Source organism: Adiantum capillus-veneris, chromosome 11 (assembly GCF_014529385.1).
Source record: "Adiantum capillus-veneris isolate H3 chromosome 11, ASM1452938v2, whole genome shotgun sequence".
Lineage (NCBI taxonomy): Eukaryota > Viridiplantae > Streptophyta > Polypodiopsida > Polypodiales > Pteridaceae > Adiantum > Adiantum capillus-veneris.
Window position 1 is genome coordinate 52,353,445 of NC_140941.1, and position 11,262 is coordinate 52,364,706.

An 11,262-nucleotide genomic window follows, 5' to 3' on the forward strand; every position below is an offset into this window, starting at 1 on the left:
TGAGAGCTATTGGTTTCTCTTTTCGTGCTCAAGAAGAGAGGTCTCAAGCTTGCTACAAATGGGTGGTGTTATTAATTGAAAAAGAGTAAGTAGAATAGGGATTTTTCATCCTTGAAAGCACACATGCTTTATGCAGTTAACAGGGATACTGTCGTGAGCTATGGTCTTAATAATGGAGTCCTATGGGGATTGCCTATGGCTTAATCATTATTGAGCTATTAGAAGCTTGATAGGAACCAGTGCTATCTTGGCTCTATTAAACCCTCTCTTCTATTCCTTACAACTAATAATATTCAAGCCACGTGTATAGATTCTTGAGTGCTTATCTTTGAAAGTAAAGAGGAGTAGCAACTAGGGCTTAAAGTGCGAAAGTACAAGTGTAATTTACACCTAAAATTTTATAGTATGGTTGACAAGGGAAAATAGATTGAAATGAATGTTGATAGATTTGATTTTGCTAATGAAAGAGCAACTAATGCCCCTATGCTTGTAAACTATCTTGTTTCTAGGCTTCAATAAGCCGTGGGCAATCCATACCTCCAATGTGAAGTGCTACAATAATTGTGCACCCATGGTATTCTCCTAAATCCCCACCAAGAAGAGAGAGTACCTAGGAAAGTTCACATTGAGACTTCCAAAAGTGGACTCTCTTCGATAAGGAAATAAGAGAAGGATCTATACGAAGGGCTCAAAAACTTTCTACTTGATGAGGCATCTCCCTCCCAGAGGAGAACCAAGGTTTCGATAGTAGAGTCCCCACTGAAAGAATGAGAAATAAGTGAGTCTCTTGCCACCTTGGTGGAGATGGCTCCATGAAGACAGCGGGAAAAACGTTCTCCAACACCCCCTAAATAGAGAAGGCCATTGTATACTCCTCTTCTCCATAATACAAAGAGGGAAGAGAGAAAACAAGAGAACCAAAAGGCGAGAAAGAGGTCTCCCTCTTCTCCATCTTCTTCATCCTTTTCCTCTTTTAAATAAAATGATGGTGCAGACAAGAAGGAACAAGGGAAGAAAAAGGTGAGAAAGAGGTCACCCTCTTCTCCAAAAGTTCATTGAAGCTCAAAAAGTTCAAAGAGTTAAGAAAGAATATCTCTTTCCTTACCTCTACGATGGAACCTTTGGTCCTACGAACAAAATCTTGGACTTTATACAACCATTCAATGCAGCGTTGGAGATCAGGGCTTCACGGAGTCCTCAGAGCTATGTCATGCAACTATGCATTTTCAAAATTCCGCCAAGAAATGGTGGTCTATTCTATGAGAAAAGCAGTGAAGCTCCACAAAGCTATGTCATGCAACTATGCATTTTCAAAATTCCGCCAAGAAATGGTGGTCTATTCTATGAGAAAAGCAGTGAAGCTCCACAAACATGGAAAGCTTTAAGAGCGTCCATCATGAAGAAGTTTTTGGCTATCGATACCAAAGACAAAGTACTCACAGAATGGTGAAGCTTGAAGCTCTCTCCCTATGAATCTATTCACAAATATGTGGACAAGTTTTGTGATTTACATCTCAAAGCCATTGTCTACAAAAGATGGATTTTGGAGAGCAAAATCAATAATTTTGTGCGGGTTTATATGAGGATAAGTCAGAGTATGTTAACTCCCAATGGCCACACACCATATCTACCGTCATACACCATACCACGGTGGCTTTAAGAATCAGCTTCCAACAAGGGGCTAAGAGAAATCTTAAGCCCACAGAGAAAAAGGACTGTATAGAGCCTAATGGGAAGGAAAACGTCCAAAAGTCTCCCAAAGGAAATGCCAATAACAACAAAGCTAATGATAAGGGAGTTTATAAAGGCAAAAATAAACTCTCTCCTAAAGAGCTAGAGCATTATCAAAAAGATAACCGTTGTTTCAAGTGCGGGGAGAAAGGGCATGCCAATAGTGCTTGCCCCCACAAGAATGCATGTAATGAGTTCCCTAGAGCTACCTTGATCGAAATTCAAGAAATGGATGCTCATCAAAAAGGATCTCCTCTATGCAATGCTTGGGGAAATTTAAGAGAACATTATGCTTTCATTCTCTTTGACCGTGGTTCTACTCACAATTTCATATCCACAGAGTTGGCCACCAAGCTAGTCATCCAAGCGTATGAGATGGGAGATGTCCTACCTGTCGATGGTGCTTTCAAGGTACAAGAAGCCTCAATCACTCCCTTAACTGGAAAATTGAGGCTCCATGTCTAAATCTACGTGGACAACAAGGATTTCTTCATATCTCCTCTCAAGCACGAGGATGTACTCCTAGGGGCACTATTGTTTGATCGCATGGCTGCCAATGTTAAATTCTTTGAAAGTCAAATCTACTTTAGGTTTAGGCAAAAAATATGTACATAGAAGCTAAGGAGTTGGGTACTACCATAACCAATGTACATAAGCAAGATTTCAATAAGTCAATAAAGAGCTCTATTTCCGTGTACATGATTTTTGTTAAAGATTCTCAAAATGAACCTAATGCTTTAGCAGAAGAAAATATAAACAATCAAAATAAATTAGAGTTATTCAAATTCTTTAAGGGGTTCCAAGATGTTTATATTGAGACGACATCCCTTGTGAGCTACCTCCCAAAGGAGAGGTTGGTGACTATGCAATTGAACTTTTTCAAGGAGTCCCATCGCCTATTAAACCTCATTATTGAGTTTCTCAAGCTCAACAAGAGGAGATTATGTGGCAAGTACATGAGCTGGTTGAGAAAGGCATGATTAGGCCTAGCTCATCTCCATTTTTTTCACCTGTGTTATTAATGCAAAAGAAAGATGGCACATATCGTATGTGTGTCACCTATAGAGCACTTAATAGGATTACTATCAAGAATAGGTTTCCCGTTCTACGGATAGAAGACCTATTTGATAAGATACAGGAGTTGATCTACTTCAGTAGGATTGCCCTAAAAAGTCGCTACCATCAGATAAGGATAGTTGATCAAGACATTGTAAAGACCACATTGCGCACTACGTTTGGTCTTTACGAGTACATTGTCATGCCTTTTGTCTTGCCCAATGCAACAACAACTACATTAAACGGCTTGATGGAGAAGCTATTCAGGCCTCATCGAACCTTTACAAGAGTGTTCTTTGATGATATAATCATCCACTCTAATTCATTAGACGAACACAAGAAACACCTTTGGGTAATATTTCAAGTTCTAAGAGAGAATAAACTTTATATTAATTGAAAGAAAAGTGAATTTTCTTACAAGAGATTCAATATTTAGGTCACATTAGCTCGCAAGATGGCATCCAAGTGGATCCATCAATTAGAGGTAATAAAAGGATGGCCTAATCCAAGCAATCTGCATGAACTATGAATATTTATAGGTATGTGTGCATACTATAGACGCTTCATAGAAAAGTTCTCACAAATCGTGGGACCGTTACATGACCTAACAAAGAAAAACGTTAGGTATATATGGTCCACCAAGGAGAACAATGCTATTGAAAATCTTAAAGAGAAGCTTATCTCTAAACCTATGCTTACACTACGGGATATGTCAAAGCCATTTGAGGTCCAATGCGAAATCTGTGATGATTGCCTTGGAGCTGTTTTGATACAAGAAGGGCATGCCATAGCCTACAAAAGTCAAAGGCTCGACCCTATTGAGAAAGCTCTAGGGATATATTATATGAGGAGGAACTCTTAGCAGATCCACATGCTCTAGACTCGTGGAAGCACTATTTATTGGGGACTCCTTTCATTCTGTGAACGGATCACCAAAGCCTTAAGTACTTCATGATGCTGACCAAGCTCTCCGACAAACAAATGATGTGGGCAAACTTCCTTTCACAATTTCATTTTCCTATTGATCACATTGTTGGCAAGCATAATCAAGTGGCTGATGCACTCTCAAGATGGCTGAGAGTGAATGCGGTATCCATAGCAACTCACAATGATCTATCTTCTATGATAGATGAGTATGCTATCGATCCCGATTTTAGAGATGTCATTTCAGTCCTTCCACTAGGGAAGAAGGAAGAACCATTTACCCTACAAGATGGTTATCTTCTCTATGGAAATAGGCTCTACATTACTAACTAACTACATGAGAAAGTAATGTATGAATCTCATGCACCTCCTTATACGGGGCATAGAGGGATTCAATCTACCATAAAAGGGATAGAAACATACTTCTATTGGCCTACCATGAAAGCAAACCTGGATTGTGTGGTATGCCAAAAGATGAATTTTGACAGAGGGAAGCAGCCTGTATCGCTTCAATCTTTGCCAATTCCTAATTCACCACCATGGGAGAGCATATCCATGGATTTTATCATGGGAGAGCATATCATGGATTTTATCATGGATTCCTAATTCACCATGGGAGAGCATATCCATGGATTTTATCTTTGGATTGCCCAAGTTTATCCATGGGAGTACAAGAATATGGACAATACTAGACATGTTTAACAAACAAGCAGATTTCATACCTCTCAAAAAGACTATCAAGGCCCATCAAATGGAAACCCTCTTTATATCACAAATCTTCAAGTACGATGGCTTGCCAATGTCTATAGTGCCAGATAGAGATCCTAGAATGACTAGTGATTTTTGGAAGGGTCTCTTTGAGAATTTACGTAGAAGGATAAACTTCTCTTCAGCCTATCATCCCCAAACCGATGGCCAAAGTGAAATGGCTAACCTAAAAATTCTCGATCTACGAGAACCTTATGTCACAGAAGTAGATCAAAAGTCCCAATGGGAGAAGTAATCACCTTTATTGGAGTATTCTTACAATAACACTGTACATACTTCCACAAGAAAATTACCTTTTGAGGTGATGGAGGGAAGATCAAAAAGTCCCCTGCTACTCAAGGTACATGGGAAGTTCTTTGCTGTAGATGAATATAGCCGAGACCTGCAAGAATATTTTTGAAAGATTAAGGATGCTATATCCATCTCTCAGCAAAGGTAAAAGGTTGTTGGTGGTAAGCACAGAAGATCCCTAGCATTTAGACAAAATGAATGGGTCTTTCTTAATTTTTCCAAGGCTCGATTAAGGCACACGATAGGAAAGAATCCTACGGGACATCAGAAGTACTATGCTAAGTTAGCAAAAAGGTACTATGGTCACTTTCAAATTCTTAGGTCAATCAATGAGATGACCTATCAAATCAAGTTCCTGATTTCCACGTGAGCCTACTAAAGCCTTACAAACGAGAGACACCTCAAGAAGCAACCATTGAAGACCCACCGGAGATCAAGGACCAAGAAGAGGTGATGCAACCCAAGTCCATTCTCCGACATCAATAAAAGGTATTGGGAGGTGGTAAGACTATCCGATGATATCTTATCAAGTTTAAAAATTATACTTTTGAAGATGCTAGATGGATGCAAGGCATACAATTAAAGGATAACCTAAATCTTGTCAATGCTTACAATGATTCCCTAGAGTAAGCAAATGTAGATATGGAACAAATTTTTTGTCTTATAAGACTCTCTTTTTCTTTATTGTGTGCAAATGTTAATAATTATGCATGCTTAGGATCATGTTTGTGGAGACGACGTCTCCCATACACCAAGTAGAGTTTGTCACTCTACTATGGAAGATTGACACGGACTAATGTGCATACATGCTTGCAGTAGCTAAGGCTCTCAAGCACCAAATGGACTAGTCATCCATTCTAGAATGCTTTCATAGGGTAAAATAGGGATCCTCTACCCGCTAGCAAACGGACTAATGACTAGGCTTTATCTTCTGTATCTCATAGTCAAGGACGACTATGATTTCAAGAGAGAGGTAATGTAATCAAAATTGATATCTAATTCTCCCAAATGATTTTCTCATGTTAAACTGATCATTTAATACAGGGAGGTACCAGGGGCGTAAAAGCTAGAAAATTGGTAAGGTTGCCAGATCGATCTCAGCAAGGATCCAAAGGAGGGAAAATAGGGATCCGAAGGGGGACAGTCTACAAAACAGAAATATGCATTTATGGAGCTTTAAATACCTCAAGTATAGCTTCACTAAGACATCCATAGGCTAAAGTTCCAAAATTTAATTAAATAATTCAATGGCCAAAAGTTGAGAAATATGGGATGGTCATGGGAATCGAAGACCAAAAAGGCTTCCCACATCCCTATGAAGGAGGGGGAGATCCCTAAGAGTAGGGGAGGAGAGAGAAACACACACACACACTCCAATGCTCCCCCTTTACACAAAGGGAATACTGGACACATGATAGGCTCCTAGCCCAGTTGCCCCCAATCTCCCCTCAAATAATATTGGATGGCCATAGAGGTGGACCAATGAGAATTAGGCTAGAGTAAAATTAGTCTAATATAATTAAAAATTATTGATAAAAGTACCAATAGAAATTAAGCTCCCTAGAAGACAGTCTACCAAGGGGTCCAATGAGAATCAAGCAGCCCAATGGCTTGCTTGATTCCTACTGGCCAGAAGACTAAAAGGTCCAATGAGAGTTCAATAAATTATTTTAATTACCTAAAGCTCTCATAAAAGGGGAAAGGGGGACACATGTCACAAGGATATCAATTATGCTTCTAATTTGTGATTGGCTAAGCTCTGCAGGGGCCAATGGGAATCCAACAAGAACTTTTGGCAAGAGGGGTCGACCAATAAGAGAGAGAAGACTGCATTTTTGTCTAATACAATGCTACACACACACACACACACACAACTCATGTATGCAAGAATAATTCCATCTCCTTCTCCAAGCATTGAGAAGTTGAGGCCTACACCAACAACTCTTGGCTATGGAATGCACATCCAACCAAGATCCAAGCTTCAATGGCATACTCATCTCCTCTACCATGCTAATTACTAAGTTAATCTATTCTCTAAGAGTGATTATGTGAGGAGAATACTTCTTTCTCATAAGATACATCTTCCTCCTCTCAATCTTTGTCATTCCGTGCTAGTTCTCACCATTTTTGAAAGTGTGTGGGGTCTTCGAAAGGAGGCTAGGGACACTAGGTGTGTTTTTCAAGCATAATTTGGTGCATGAAGCTTCCATATTCATTGCACCAACATGTTTTGTCAAGGAAGACAAGAATTGTATTGTACAAAATTCTCCTTTGATGGGAGAAGCTATAATACAAAGCCTTTATGGAGGGGGAACGGGCTTCATGTAAATCCGGTCGTCAACTATTGTCAATTGTTCTATTTCTCTCTCTTTTCAAGTATTGTCTATGCCAAACTAGCTAGATGTAAATTGCTATGTTGCTTTCTCAAATTGTGTACTCTCTCTATTCTCATTAGGAACTTGTTCTTAATGAAATTCTCAATATGCTATCAATTTCTGCTACACATAAGTTACTAGTGCAGTAAATGTTACATCATCCCTTTCCTATGCTTGGAGAAAGGTGAGGGAGCATGATTCCTTTATCCATCTGGACCCTAGCGCTACTCACAACTTCATATCAACGGAGTTGGCCACTAAGTTGGGCATACAAGCTTTTGACATGGGAGATACTATGATTGTCGATGAAGCTTTCAAGGGACAACAAGATTGTGTTACTCCCTTCATTGGGAAATTGAGGCTTCATATCCAAAGCTACGTCGATAAAGAGGATATTTTTATTTCCCCTCTCCAACATGAGGATGTTATCCTATGGGCACCATGGTTCAACCATATGGATGCCAATATGAAGTTCCCTAAAAGGAGAATTTAATTCACCTACAAGAAAAAGAACACGTATATAGATGCTAATGAGTTGGGTCGTACTATACCTCTTCTAGATTCACTTGCTTTGGATAAGTCAAAGAAAAGCTCAATTTTCACATACATGAGTTTTTTTAAAGAGTCCATAAATGATTTGAATGTTTTACCAAATCAGGGTGCTAGGAATCGAGAGTAATTAGAGTTGTTTAATTTTCTAAATAGAATCAAAGATGTTTTTATTGATATCCCTATGGATTTACGAGGCAAGTACATGAACTAGTAGACAAAGGGATGGTGAGGCCTAGTTCCTCTCCCTTTTGTTCACCGATCCTTTTACTGCAAAAAAAGACGAAACATACCGTATGTGTGTTGACTATAGAGTACTAAATAGGATTACTATCAAGAACAAATTTCTTATACTACGGGTAGAAGATCTGTTTGATAAGAGAAAGGGATCTACCTACTTTAGTAGGTTTGACCTTAAAAGTGGTTATCATCAAATAAGGATAGTGAATGGAAATATTGAAAAGACCGCTCTCCACACAACATCTGGTTTTTATGAATATCTTTTCATTCCTTTTGGTTCGACCAATGTTCCTTGGCCACATTCAACTGCCTAATGGAGAAATTTTTTAGGCCCTATCACAAGTTTACTGGAGTGTTCTTTGATGATATCATCATCTACTCCAATTCTCTTGAGGAGCATAAGAAACATCTCGAGGTAATCTTTCAAGCATGAGGGAGAATAAACTTTTCATTAATAAAAAAAAGAGTGAATTTTTCCTTCAAGAGATTTGATACTTAGGTCACATTATCTCTAAAGATGGTATCCATATGGATCCAACAAAGTTAGAGATAATAAAAGGATGGCCTAATCCAAGGAATCTACATGAACTACAAAGCTTTATTGGTATGTGTGCATACTATACACGCTTCATAGAAAAATTCTCACAAATAGTAGGATCATTACATGACCTAACAAAGAAGAACATTAAGTATTCATGGACTGCAAAGAGAAAAATTCTTTTGAGAAGATCAAAGAGAAGCTTACCTCTCAACCTGTATTTACACTGCAGGATCTCTCAAAACCATTTGAGGTCCAATGTGATGCTTGTGGAGGTTGTTTTGGAGCAATTTTGCTTCAAGAAGAGTATGCGGCCATAGCATACAAGAGCTGAAGACTCAATTCTAATTAGCGAGTGTTGAGAATATATGAGAAGGATCTGCTAGATGTTCTACATGCCCTTGACACATGGAAGCATTATCTTTTGGGAACTCCACTCATCCTACAAATGAATCACCAAAGTTTAAAGTACTTCATGACACAAACCAATCTTTCCAAAAAACAAATGAGATGGGAAAATGTTCTTTTGAAAATTAATTTTCAAATTGCTCATATTGATGGAAAGCACAATCAAGTGGCCGATGCACTATCACGATGATCAAAAGTAAATGAAGTGTCTATAGAAACTCATAATGATCTATCTTCTATGATAGATGAGTATGCTACTGACCCTGATTTCAAGGATATAATATCAGTCATTTCCTTAGGGAAGAAAGAAGAACCATTCACCTTGCATGATAATTATCTTATCCATGGAAATACGCTATGTGTTACTAGCTCCCTTCGTTAGAAAGTAATATATGAATCCCATGCTCCTCCCTATGTGAGAAATAGGGGATTCAACCTACCCTTTGAAATCATTGAGGGAAGACCTAAAAGTCCCTTGCTACTTAAAGTATATGGGAAGATCTTCATTGTCAATGAGTATAGCTGAGACCTACAAGAATATTTCCAAAATATTAAGGAGGACATATCCATCTCTCAACAAAGGAAAAAAGCTAGTGCAAACAAGCAGAGAAGGGCCTTAACTTTCAAGGAAAAATATTGAGTCCTACTTAAGTTTTCCAAGGCTCGATTGAGGGCAAAACTCCTACGGGCCACCAAAAGTATTATGATAAGCTAGCAAAAAGATACTATAGTTATTTTGAATCCTAAAACCAATCAACAAGATGGCGTATCAACTAAAGTTGACCAATAATTGGCTCATACACAATTCTTTTCATGTGAGCCTACTTAACCCTTACAAAGGAGAGCCACCAAGAGAACCAATAATTGAGACCCACCCAAGATTGAAGATCAAGAAGAGGTGCTCCAACCTAAATCCATCCTTTGACATGAAGACAAGGTACTAAGACACGGTAAGATTATATGATGATATCTTATTAAGTTCAAAAATTATCCTTTTGAAGATGCTAGATGAATGCAAGGAATACAGCTTAAGGATAGTACGAACCTTGTTGATGCTTACAATGCTACACTAGAGTAAGCAAATACTAAGACTTTATCTTCTCTACCTCATAGTCGAGGAAGACTATGATTTCAAGGGAGAGGTAATGTCATAAAATATAGTATCTAGCTTTACCCAAATGATTTTCTCATATTAAACTGATTATTTAATATGCGAAGTTCAAAGGAAAAACAAGAACTAGGACATGGATATGTGTTGTTAGACCTAAATAAACAGGAGGCCAAAAAGGACATGGTTACATCTTGACAGGGGCTCAAAAGGAGATGGTCTACTAAAGAACAATGTGTACATAATGGAGATAAAAAGACCTTAGGGATAACTTCATTAAAGACCTTTAAAGGTTAGTGTTAAAAGTCCATAAGACCTTAGGGTAAGCTAGGCATGTGCTTGAGGTGTTGGTCGTGCTTGGGTTGACTAAGGTGCTTGCGGTGCTTGAGCTGACTAAGGTGATTGAGGTGCTTGAGCTGACTAGGGTGATTGAGGTGCTTGTTGCACTTGAGCTGACTAAGGTGCTTGAGGTGCTTGTCGTGCTTGATGACTAAGGTGCTTGAGGTGCTTGTCATTCTTGAAGGCCAAGGTTCTTAAGGTGTGCAAGTCAACCATGATCTCTACAAGGAGGGGGGAAATCCCTAAAGGTAGGTGCATGAGAGATAAAACACACACACACACTCACTCTCAAGGCAAGCCTTTCCAAAAGAGGAATATAGGACACATGTCAACAAGCCCCTAGCAAGGTTTCCCTCATAGTGTGCCTAAAGCCTATTGGGGGACGGATGGCATTGAGAGAGGTCCAATAAGAATTAAGTTTAATTAATTAATTATTCAATCATTATGAAACCTCTCTCTCTCAAAGAGGAAAGGAAGACACTTGTCCAAATGCTACCCTTATTGCTAGTTAAGACCTCAGCTTGTGATTCACTAGGCTTAGAAAGAGCTAATGAAATTCAAGCATGAGCTAGGAAGAGGGCTCGACAAAAGCTAGGAGTGGGATTTCTTGGGCATAGACGCTCCCTCACACACTCTCACACACTCTCATTTTGTAATGAACAAGAACTTGTCTCCTTCTCCAAGCTTGGGAAGTTGAGAACCTACACCAACACCTCTTGGCTATGGAATGCAAATACAACCAAGAATCATGCTTCAAAGCAATGCTTTCCATATTCTTCATCTCCATTACTATGCTATTCTATTCTATGCTCTAAGATTAATGATAAATGAGAAGACTATTTCTTTCTCATAAGCTACTTCTTCTTGCTCTTCCCTTCCCTCCCTCCCTGCTAGCTCTCTCCACCTTTGAAGGTGTTTGAGGTCTTGGGATTGAG